Here is an 11,740-nt window from a genome sequence, read left to right on the forward strand (position 1 = left end):
GCTCTCTCAGTCTGGTGTTGTGTTGGGTTTAAAACAGTGGAGAGACACCCACCTTGAGAGAGAGGATGCTTGGGTCTGCTGCCTAAATGGGAGGCTCACACGCTATGGAGGGGAGGCGGGGGAGGGAGGGGGGCAAAGGGAGACGTGTTCAGAAAAAACAACATCCGCAGAGTTTTACGACCTGGGAACCGGGTGACCCCCCCACCGCCCCCTGCTGTAACTCTGCAGGTGAGAGTGAGGAAAGACCATCAGCCACAGCCCCTCCTACGGCCTTGCCGTTTGCCTGACTGCCTGCTCCACTTTTAGCGTATGTGGCCAGTTTATGTGTGTGCATGTTGTTGTGATGATTTGAATTGTAGTGATTGTAGTGCGAGTGTAGGCGCGCGGTGTGTTTGAATACATACTGGTTTGTGTGCTCCTCTCGTGGGTACAATTATTATCCAGGAAGCGACCCCTCTGACGTGGCAAGGCAACCCCGGCGTTGACCCCAGTGCTCCTCTCATCCAATAAATGCAGGAGGCGCTTGTCGGAAGGGCACTGGGAGACTTCCCCTCGGCCTGGGCCCCGACACGGCTGTCCATCTGCCAGGCTCTCCCTGAGAGCCCATTATCACTACGGGGAGCAGGAACCGAGTGGAAGGGAATGGAAACGCCACGGAATTCCAGACATTCCTCCCAGTTCCTCCAACTCCTCCAGCGTCTCCGTGAACGCTGTGAACGTTTCTGCACAAACAAAAAATGATAACTGAAGAGTCCAAGATTCTGGGAATGAGATTAGTGGAACAGAAGTAAGTGAAATTACACAAACTGTATTCTTATTGGGATCCCTATTATTGTAATTGTATAAAACCAATTGTTTGTCTATTCCATTTGGGCATGGTATATCATATTTTGGCTTCAGTATATTTCAACATATTAATATGCTGGCATGTACATCAGACATCATCATATGTCTGTGACCTCACTTCCTGTCCCGGTGGAGGACAGCTTCTGTTTCCTCTCAGACAGGAGAGAGCCGGTGTTTCCTCCCTCAGTGGCTTCCTACACCACACAAACTCTCTCTCACACACACACACACACACACACACACATATCCACACACATTAATATATACTCACACACACCCATTTATATATACTGTACACGCAGAGCCACATTCCCACAATCCCTACTCAAATGCAAAAAGTAGCAGCATGTTAACACGCAGCCGTGACCACCGTAACCAACCAACCTCATAGATGTCCCCTTACACAGGGCCACCAGTACAATCACACACTCACAGACACTCAGTAGAAAAGTTTCAGTGGACGTCAACACTCCCTCATAACCAAATGGCCCCTGAGGACCCAGCGAGGGAATTAGCATAGATTCAGATACTTCTCCCACCAACCAGGCTTCAGGCCCCTGTCCTCCCCCACATGTCCCCCCTCACCCCCAATGCTACTCCCCCGCTGGCCAGCTCAGCGCGGACGAGGGCATGGGGCGTCCAAACGAGGGGGGAAGAGGAGCTGGTCCAGAATGTCTCTCCTCTAAATTACCCTCATTAATTGTCATCAGCTCCTCAGGATGTTGGAGTGGATTATCATAATAGCAGCAACTAGAGCTTCTTCTTTAAGAACGGAAAGAATAACAAAAAGTCATTAAAGGACAGAGGCTTTTTTGGGGGGGGGAAACTTAACATGATTCCGTCAGTCCGGTCTAACTGAGTTTGATGATGTCACTATTAAAAAGTTGTGTGGGTAAACAACAAGAGTATACAAAATACAAGACAGCGTCAATGTGTTTTTCCACATATGTTTTTTTTTTATTTTACCCCTTTTTCTCCCCAATTTCATAGTATCCAATTGTTGTAGTAGCTACTATCTTGTCTCATCGCTACAACTCCCGTACGGGCTCGGGAGAGACGAAGGTTGAAAGTCATGCGTCCTCCGATACACAACCAACCAAGTTCCTGCTTCTTTAACACAGCGCACATCCAACCCGGAAGCCAGCCGGAGGAAACACCGTGCACCTGGCCACCTTGGCTAGCGTACACTGCGCCCAGCCCGCCACAGGAGTCGCTGGTGCGCGATGAGACAAGGACACCCCTACCGACCAAGCCCTCCCTAACCCGGGCGACGCTAGGCCAATTGTGCGTCGCCCCACGGACCTCCCGGTCGCGGCCGGTTACGACAGAGCCTGGGCGCGAACCCAGGACTCTGATGGCACAGCTGGCGCTGCAGTACAGCACCCTTAACCACTGCGCCACCCGGGAGGCCCCATGAAACCATTTTTAAACACATCTGTAGCAAATTGAGTAACAAAACCATGATGCATCTGCAAAAATCAACTCTCTGAAAACACTCCAAATTCTCATTACCGGGTCATTTTATACAATGTTATTTTAGAATGTTGTTATTTATTTGAATTAAACACAAAATATTTAGCTGTAGTTTGTCCATAAATCATAAGAATTGTATACTAGTTGAAGTTTACATTTAAGCTTTAATATTGATTATGTAAATGTCTCTTGTGTCTCATTACCATAAAACATTTTCAAGTTCCTGTAAAATCTCCAGACAGTTTTTAGATGAAGTTTCATTCACCCATGATGTATCATCTGGAAGAGTAGTCCTTAGATGAGCACAACTTAAGTTCATTTATTCGCTTATGCCTTCAGAATTAGATTCTCAAACATCCCCCTTTACCCCACTTGGCCTTCTCATTACCGAAACGGCTATAAAGCTCAAATTGGGAAAGAGTCAGGCAACCATTATCTTACCAACACGGAGGCTTTAGTGATGGGGTCAAGTGTTTGCTGACTCATAACGTCTCCTATTATTTGCATATTGAGCTAAGGTCATCTTATTACGAAACACAAATGTCTCATTACCATGTACTTTTTTTAGGTCCGTTTCTATAATGAGAACCTTAATGTCGGTAATGATAATATGCTAATTCTAATGTAACGTCCATTGCTGTGCTCTCCTGGTAAGTTTATTTATTTACTAGGACCTGTTGTATAGATGAACAGTTATTTGATTAAGTGGGGTTTGTCAAGAAATATGAGAACCTAATTTAACTTACTTTAGGCCACAATCAGCCGTTTGTGTTTCAGCAAAGAGCACCCACACCACTTAAAGGAGGATAACCACACCACGTAAAGGAGGATAACCACACCACTTTAAGTAGGATAACCACACCACTTTAAGGAGGATAACCACACCACTTTAAGGAGGATAACCACACCACTTTAAGAAGGATAACCACACCACTTTAAGGAGGATAACCACACCACTTTAAGGAGGATAACCACACCACTTTAAGGAGGATAACCCCTATTTTGCCTATACTCTTGTTTGATATCCCAACACAGTTTTTGGTCCATTTCCCATGTACTTTAATACTTTATAGGCATATTGTATTATGCCTTTTTCCCATTGAATCCAGAAATACATCTAAAATACATTACAACCACAAATATCCACATCCTAATACACCAATATTACCTGTAAAGACCTTATATAAAAAAAGGTACCCTGTTATGTTTAAGTCCACTTTTAACTTTTGAAAATACATGAATGTAATTACAGTGCTTATACTTATACTGAAATAAGGGGCATTTTAGTCCATTAAGATCAGGGATTTTAGTATTATACAAGTCATTTGGGATTAATAAATGACACACTTTGAGGATTTGTTGGGTTCTTGAATCTTTGATAGAGATCAGGACAGTTTGTCAATGGCAAACTGTGCATCACTCATTACCGAAATATGCAGTCTCATCTCTGAAATAAATATTTAGGAAATATTATGAAAAGTCAAACGTATACTTTAGACATTTTGTGATTCATCTGATAGTGTGACTTTTGTACTTTATCCAAATATGTGTACATAAATGAAATACAAGTGATTAGGACAACATCAACCAAAAGGTTATGTGTAACTGTAATGCGATAAATTACGAAATATGTTTTAATAATTGCATTTTGAATAGTTGTATTTTCAGTGTTAGGCCATTTCATAAGGGGAGCAATGTAAAAAAAAAAATAAAAAAAAATGATTTGTTGATAACTTTTTGGGGCTTTGAAAACTGTTGTGGTAATGAGAAGTACAGATCCTAATCTCAGTGATCCAAGAGAAAATGTTTAAAATGACCCACAAATGTTGGTCAAATGCCAGTTTTGTGAGAAGGACCTAAGTAGGGGTTGCAAAATTATTTCCCAAAATTCCAATGTTTTCCAGAAATCCTGTTTGGAGGATTCCGGGTTCCCTGCTTATTCCTTTCTGATTCTTGGAATCTTCCAACCAGGATTTCCAGAAAAACCTGGACATTTTGGTAAAGTTTGGGGGAAATGTTTCAACCGTATCCACAGGTAAGCAGTGTAAAGAGAAGAGGGATAATGATGAAAAGCACCAGTCAAAAATTCTGCCCTCCTGTCCTGAAAAGTGGAAGTTACCACTTCATCGTTAGCTGGACTCTCCATTCAATCATTCAACAGTAGGTCTCACAGCACGTGCTCATAACACAGTGTATAAACGTCAACAACAGTTCTAACATTACGGTAAGCATAGAGACCTTGGTGAAATCATGAGCGATTGGATGTCAGTCTGTCCAAATTTGGTGGTGGAAGGGACTGAGGCGCTAGCCCCTGTCTGCCTGTCTGTCGCTAGCATTAGTTTACGGGCTCAGGGAATTCAGGCAATTTGCTGTATCGATCGCTAGCTAATTAGCCTCAGATTAAGAGGCGCAAACGAATTTGTGCCAAACAAACATGAGTGGACGAGCTCTATGGCATTGATTTCTTGTAACGTCCTAATGATTGGCTCAGTCAGCAGGGCCTTTATTTCCCACGCACAACTCAGTGACACTAGGCGCTAGCGTAAATCTAACGTGGGTCAATTCAGCTGAGGGCTTGAGCTTTACTAACTCTCTCAGAGTCATTTGGGGTTGTTCATAGAAACATAGTGCCCCACCAAATCGTCTGCCTAGGTTTGTGGCCTTTTAAAGTCATCACTCAAGGTTTTCATCCGCTGTTCGTTGATGCTGTTGAGTGCTCTGTCTATGGAACTGATAGGTTGAGGGTCTCAGGCAGATACCCAGGGTCTCAAGGAGATACTCTGACAACAGAGACCTTTGATGACCCCAGAGCTGACAGAGATACCACGCTGCCTGTTCCCACCATCCATCTAGAAGAACATAATCGCAGCCCCAATACTCCCCATAATGCACCCTTTCATTCTACTTACTGGAATGGACGACATAATAATACAAAATTTAAAACATAAACCACAGCTGTGGCACTTCTTCTTCCTCTACCTCCATCTCGCTCCTCCTTTTCTCTCGCTCCCTTTCTTCTTCTCCCCCCACTTCCTCCCTCTCTCTTCCTCCCTTCTCTTCCACTACATTTCCCTCCCGTAAAGTTTCAAAGTCACTATAAAAGGCGCTAGCGTCTTTTAATGGAGATTCATCACACTGTCATTTCTGTTTTCTCCCCCGTAGCGAGAGCAAAGTGTTTTGTGTGAGGGGAGGAACGGCCGTTTGTTCGGCTCCTCATTTAGCCCAGCGCGGGACGAGAAGCCCCGTCATTATCTCAGGAGATGGACCAGAGAGAGGTAGTCTCTCTCTCTCTCTCTCTCTCCCCCTCCATCTTCCGGAGATACAGCGCCAGGTAGTCTTATTGAGGTGTCATGGAAAATCTTCCGCATATTGGTTTTGGGAGCCTTCCAACTGTGTTAGTTAGTGTAGGGGTGTCGGGCTTTCCGAACTCACTGATGGGAATGCCATAGATAGTTACAGTGTAGTCTGATTATATCATGGCAGTAACTGGATGGTTGGTGGGGCCAGACGTCAGTAAAAGCATTTGAAGCTAAAATCATCGTACACAATATTTTTAAAAGCCCAGTACAGTCAAAAGCATGTTTATCCTTATTTATTATACACTCAATGGCCAGGTTACTAGGTACACTATCTAGTACTGGTCGGACCCCCCTTTGCCTCCAGAACAGACTGAATTCTCCGGGGTATGGAAACGTTGCTCAATTGGTACCAAGGGACCGAACGTGTAACAGGAAAACATTCTCCCCACCATTACACCACTGCCACTAGCCTGTACAGTTGACAACAGGCAGGATGGGGCCATGGACTCAAGCTGCTTACGCAAAATCCTGACAAGAACCGGGATTTAAACGGACCAGGCAATGTTTTTCCACTCCTCAATTGTCCAGTGTTGTTGATCGCATGCCCACTGAAGCCGCTTCTTCATGTTTTTAGCTAACAGGTGTGGTTGTCTGCTGCAATAGCCCATTCGTGACAAGGACCGACGAGTTGTGTGTTCCGAGATGCCGATCTGCACACTACTGTCATACTGCACAATTCTTTTGCCTGTTTGGGGCCAGCCTGTTAGCTCGCACGATTCTTGCCATTCTCCTTCAACCTCTCATCAACGAGCTGTTTTCACCGACAGGACTACTGCTGACCTGATGTTTTTGTTTGTTGCACCATTCTCGGTAAACCTTGAGAGACACTGTCATGCTTGAAAAGCCCAGGAGGCTGGCCATTTCCAAGATATTGGAACTTGCACGCCTGGCACCGACGATCATGCGACACTCAAAGTTGCTTAGGTCACTTGCCCATTCTAACATTCAATCGAAGAGTAACTGAATGTTTCAATTCCTGTCTGCCTACTTTATATACAGTAGCAAGCCACGGCCATGTGACTTACTGTCTGTAGGAGCTAACCATTTTCGTGAACTGGCCACCGAGTGTACAAAAGATTAAGGACACCTGCTCTTTCCATGACATATACTGACCAGGTGAAAGCTATGATCCCGTATTGATGTCACTTATTAATCAGTGTAGATGAAAGGGAGGAGACAGGTTAAAGAACTACTTTCAAGACAATTGAGACATGGATTGCAAATGTGTGCCATTCAAACGTTGAATGGGCAAGACAAAAGATTTAAGTGTCTTTGACCAGGGTATGGTAGTAGGTGCCAGGTGCACCGGTTTGTGTCAAGAACTGCAACGCTGCTGGGTTTTTCACGATCAACAGTTTTCCGTATCTATCGAGAACAGTCCACCATCCAAAGGACATCCTGCCAACTTGACACAACTGTGGGAAGCATTGTAGTCAACATGGGCCAGCATCCCCGTGGTAAGCTTTTGACACCTTGTAGTCCATGCCCCGATGAATGGAGGCTGTTCTGAGGGCAAGGCTGGGAGGTGGGGGGGGGGGGGGGGGGGGGGGTCCAACTCAATATTAGGAAGGTGTCCTTAATATTTTGGACACTCAGTGTATATTTCCACATTATGAGGTTGGAATAATACAGTGAAAATCTGAAAATTATGACAATGCCCTTTTAGTGTAAGAGCTGTTCGAAAAGAACGCCTGAAATGTCAACCTGTTTGGGTGATGGACCTTTGGCCTGTCTGGTGAAATCACCAGGCTGTAAATTAGTTAATAAGAAAGAGGGTTCCAAACCTCTCTGCCATTAACAATTTCAGTTTTCCCCAACCCACTCAGACCACTCCCAGCAGGGCTGGTTAGAGGCATAAGCAACATAAGCGGTCGCATAGGGCCCCCGGGGGCCCTGACCACAAAAAATAAATAAAATAAACATTTTAAAAAATTGATAATTGAGTACTCAGTCACAGTCTCAACTTACTTACTTACTTTGCTGTTATTGGCAGAGAGATTTGAAACAGTCTTTGCTTATTGGTCTGTTAACTAATTCATGTTGATGTCACCGTGGAAGGCCAAAACTCCATCCCACCAAAACAGGCTGAAATTTCTGCCAACATTTTCTCTACGCCCAATGGCAAAATGTATAGAATTGCAGGAAATTAACTTGAAAACCAAAAATTGTATTTCCACCGTCAAGAAGTGAGCCAGAAATGTTTTGCCACGAGGTGGAGAGGCCAAATCAAATCTTGCTTAGGGCCCCCAAAAGGCTAGAGCCGGCCCTGACTCCCAGAGAGTCCTATCGAAATGAATAAAATTCCTACTCTACAAATACACATAGAATCTGTCTTTCAGGTCCAATTCAGTACTGTCTTAATTTGGTCCAATTCAGCAGTAAGGAATCAACACTGGTGTCCTAACATGAATCTGTATGCTGCTGGGGTCACTAATCCATTTCCAGAATTCGCTGTGTGTGGCTAGGTGTTGGACAAAATAATATTCTACTTCACTTAGTGCTGAGTGGTGCGAAATCGCAATTGAAAATAAGTTTCAATGCCCTGAAACAAATGTTGTGACAACAGGAAGTTCGTAAGTTGACCAGGTGTACAAGATGACATCTCATCACGAGATAAACAGAGCATGACGTTGGCTTTACATGGAGCAGACGCTGTCTCAGATGTTCTCTATCCCCACCCCTAGATTCTCAGCAAAGTACAATCCAAGTAAGCTCAGTAGGACACCATGTATTACCCTATACAGTGCCTTGCGAAAGTATTCGGCCCCCTTGAATTTTGCGACCTTTTGCCACATTTCAGGCTTCAAACAAAGATATAAAACTGTATTTTTTTGTGAAGAATCAACAACAAGTGGGACACAATCATGAAGTGGAACGACATTTATTGGATATTTCAAACTTTTTTAACAAATCAAAAACTGAAACATTGGGCGTGCAAAATTATTCAGCCCCCTTAAGTTAATACTTTGTAGCGCCACCTTTTGCTGCGATTACAGCTGTAAGTCGCTTGGGGTATGTCTCTATCAGTTTTGCACATCGAGAGACTGAATTTTTTTCCCATTCCTCCTTGCAAAACAGCTTGAGCTCAGTGAGGTTGGATGGAGAGCATTTGTGAACAGCAGTTTTCAGTTCTTTCCACAGATTCTCGATTGGATTCAGGTCTGGACTTTGACTTGGCCATTCTAACACCTGGATATGTTTATTTTTGAACCATTCCATTGTAGATTTTGTTTTATGTTTTGGATCATTGTCTTGTTGGAAGACAAATCTCCGTCCCAGTCTCAGGTCTTTTGCAGACTCCATCAGGTTTTCTTCCAGAATGGTCCTGTATTTGGCTCCATCCATCTTCCCATACATTTTAACCAACTTCCCTGTCCCTGCTGAAGAAAAACAGGCCCAAACCATGATGCTGCCACCACCATGTTTGACAGTGGGGATGGTGTGTTCAGGGTGATGAGCTGTGTTGCTTTTACGCCAAACATAACGTTTTGCATTGTTGCCAAAAAGTTACATTTTGGTTTCTTCTGACCAGAGCACCTTCTTCCACATGTTTGGTGTGTCTCCCAGGTGGCCTGTGGCAAACTTTAACCGATACTTTTTATGGATATCTTTAAGAAATTGCTTTCTTCTTGCCACTCTTCCATAAAGGCCAGATTTGTGCAATATACGACTGATTGTTGTCCTATGGACAGAGTCTCCCACCTCAGCTGTAGATCTCTGCAGTTCATCCAGAGTGATCATGGGCCTCTTGGCTGCATCTCTGATCAGTCTTCTCCTTGTATGAGCTGAAAGTTTAGAGGGACGGCCAGGTCTTGGTAGATTTGCAGTGGTCTGATACTCCTTCCATTTCAATATTATCGCTTGCACAGTGCTCCTTGGGATGTTTAAAGCTTGGGAAATCTTTTTGTATCCAAATCCGGCTTTAAACTTCTTCACAACAGTATCTCGGACCTGCCTGGTGTGTTCCTTGTTCTTCATGATGCTCTCTGCGCTTTTAACGGACCTCTGAGACTATCACAGTGCAGGTGCATTTATACGGAGACTTGATTACACACAGGTGGATTGTATTTATCATCATTAGTCATTTAGGTCAACATTGGATCATTCAGAGATCCTCACTGAACTTCTGGAGAGAGTTTGGTGCACTGAAAGTAAAGGGGCTGAATAATTTTGCACGCCCAATTTTTCAGTTTTTGATTTGTTAAAAGAAGTTTGAAATATCCAATAAATGTCGTTCCACTTCATGATTGTGTCCCACTTGCTGTTGATTCTTCACAAAAAAAATACAGTTTTATATCTTTATGTTTGAAGCCTGAAATGTGGCAAAAGGTCGCAAAGTTCAAGGGGGCCGAATACTTTCGCAAGGCACTGTGTAAGGCACGGCGCTATGCAAACAAACATAAATGAACGTGTGACACAGGGCGACGTAACAAGCGTAGTGTGACAGTGGTATTAGTTATACGGGTTAGACGGGTGGGACCCAGACAACACGCCAGGATGGCAGACCTCAGGGATAGGAGAATGGTGGAAGTAGTGGTGGTGGTGCGGATGTGGAGGGGTGTGAGTGTACAGGTTGATTGTTTCAATGAAGCAATTTGATTCAATTTTCCACTCAATAAAATTACCCATCAGTGCTGGCGCCTTTTGGCTGTCCAGACTCGCTCATTTTCAGATCCCCCTCTTAATTGAACGAGTTTATGTACTTGTCTCACTGAAATTGGAAAAATTTATCACCTGGAAAATGTTACATATTTCTCCCTCCCGGCTGTGCATGCCATGTTTTTCCCCCTGCTAACTTCATCAGAATGATGAGGGCCTATGAAATTAATTTGTTTGCATTTGCGTACGGGAGCAAATGTTCTTATTTGCACAGGCAGGAGGGACGGAGGGAGGGCTGGAGTGAGAAGGTGAAGAAAATATTTTTTTTCTCTGTCCTCTATACAGTATGTCCTCTGGATTCCTGAGGAGTTATAATAATAGAGATGACCTGAATACCAGGATGCATTTCCTCTCAATCGTACTCTGAATGGACTCAAAACTGCTACCAAAAACAAAAAAACATCCAAATCCCAAATCCATTTTGTGCAAAATATTTGAGGTTCACTATTTTGCAAACCAATTGCATATAAGCTCATTTTCTCTCTGTAAAACACTGATTATACAGTAGAGTCGGCTGAACGCTCGGTTAAACTGCCTAGCGCTGCGTTGAGTAGTACGGTGTAGCTCAACGGAGCAGGGATGGGCATGCTGGAAGCTCGTTAATCTAGCCATCTCACCACGCACCATATGCTCAACCCACAGAAGGCCCAGCTGAGCTATGGTATTTTCTTCTCTGCTGTTCGGGAAAATCAACTGAATTAACTCGGGTTCGCTATAAGACCCAGTGAAATTTCAGTACATCAAATGTAAAGAAAAATACTGTTGAGTAAGTGTGGAGTATCTGTATGGTATGTTAATCTGAGAGAGGGACAAGAGGGACAGAGAGAGAGAGAGGGACAGAGAGAAAAAGAGCAAGAGAGCAAGAGAAAGAAAACGGGACACCTGACGACACCTTGGAACAACATGCCGGCTGCACTTGCTAGTTCTCATAAGGCAAATGACCATTGATCAATCCTCCAATATAGGCATTGACATGACTGAGTGGATTTGAATGACTGAGTGACTGTGTGAGAGAGAGATAGATGAATGAGAAAATGGCCTCTGATTTGCCATCTGCGGTCAGGGTATTTTTCCTGTGCCCCATTTGGCCCAATGTGGAGTGCTAGCTTAGCGGGCTGCGACACTCCTCTGCCTCTTGACAGAGGAACTGTAACCCATAATGTTCCGCATAGTGTCCTCACATTGCCAATGCATGACACTGTCCAATGCCACCGCGACAAGCTGTAGAACAGGACAGGGATAGTAACGGACAGGCACCTCCGGGGCTGCCAAAATAAAATGAGCAGCAATCACTGGGGGTGACGGTGCACATGATACATTAAGCCAGCCAATTGAGCATTAATGCCAATGAATAGGGCTGTCACTGCCGGAGAACAGAGGTTCAACTTGAAGAAACAACTCAA

Source organism: Oncorhynchus mykiss, chromosome 12, assembly GCF_013265735.2.
Source record: "Oncorhynchus mykiss isolate Arlee chromosome 12, USDA_OmykA_1.1, whole genome shotgun sequence".
Classification (NCBI taxonomy): domain Eukaryota; kingdom Metazoa; phylum Chordata; class Actinopteri; order Salmoniformes; family Salmonidae; genus Oncorhynchus; species Oncorhynchus mykiss.